Below are 1,273 nucleotides of genomic sequence, written 5' to 3'. Positions count from 1 at the left end.
ATTGTTTTGGACAATCCTTGCCCGTGACACAAGAGGATTTGTAGAAATTAGGTCTGTTTGGACGTTGTCCCTTTCCTTTGCCAAGAACATATAGAAGCAAGTGGTGTGGTGTGGCAATTCACCCCCAAAATTCTGCCTCTCATTCAGGTCTCTGAATCAATCCTTGTAATTATAGCCACAGTTAAATCTATGTGATTGTCAGCCAATAAGAGCCCATGGAACTCCATAGGTTGGGAGAAGCTGAGCAAACATCAGTTTAGAAAGGAGAAGAAAAACTTCCCTCCTCAGGTAGGAGTTTGGAGGCTATGGTTAAGATTGGCAGATTAGCCAAGATTTTTATTTGGCTTTTTAGGTAGGGTCGGGGGAGAAAGCTTTTTTTAGCCTGAAAAGTAAGCATCCTAGTACAAACCAAAGCACTAAATCTACCTGGGGAGTTTTTGAGAGCCAGGGTCTGTGAGGTGAAAGGGGAAAGCCTGCACCTTCGAGGGAACCTAAATTTTCGTAAACAGGTACAGTAAACCTCTTAACCGGTGGTAGAAAGGTGTAACTGCTGCATAGCAGTGAGGATGGAGTCACATTACCCTTATAAGCTAAAACATTCCACACCAACACTTACTTGTCTGAATGCTTTGTTGTTTTCCTTTAAATAAAACATGTTATTCAGACTTCACCTGTGTTTTATCTATCCAGCTGAAGGTATGAAAAAGGGAAATAACTTTAGCCCATAAATATAACCAATATTGTTATGAGAGTGTCTGAATACGAGACTTGTGGGGGCACACAGTTTACATGCTACCAACACTTCTAGGGAAATCCTAAACAGAGCTACTCCAGTCTAAGCTCAATGAAATTATTGGTCTTAGACTGGAGTAACTCTGCTTAGGATTTCACTATTCATCACAAATTTGTGTCACCCTTTCTTATGATTGAAGTATTGGTGATTCAAAGATATAAAGAGAGGCTAGTGTTTTAGAAAGGGTCCAGGCAACTACAGAGGATCCTGAGATGTTTCAATACAACATAATCCTAAATGTAGTAGAGTCCTTGAGCCTAGATTACAGGTGCTTCAAGTTTCATCCTAGCCATCACCCTCCTTTAACCACCACACATGAGTCTGTGGCTTTGATGGCTTCTGCCAGGTCCCCGGGTGGTTTTTTGTTAGACGTGAGCCCTGTGGGTAGCTGCTGAGTGAGACAGGTCTATGTTTGCCTTAGTAAGGAAAACTTTTCTGAAGACATAAGAAAACTGTATCAGCAGAGGAACATTATCATGC

The sequence above is a fragment of the Eublepharis macularius genome, chromosome 6 (genome assembly GCF_028583425.1).
Source record: "Eublepharis macularius isolate TG4126 chromosome 6, MPM_Emac_v1.0, whole genome shotgun sequence".
In the NCBI taxonomy this organism is placed as follows: Eukaryota; Metazoa; Chordata; class Lepidosauria; order Squamata; family Eublepharidae; genus Eublepharis; species Eublepharis macularius.
The sequence above is the reverse complement of the archived record's forward strand: the minus strand, read 5'-3'. Positions refer to the sequence as shown.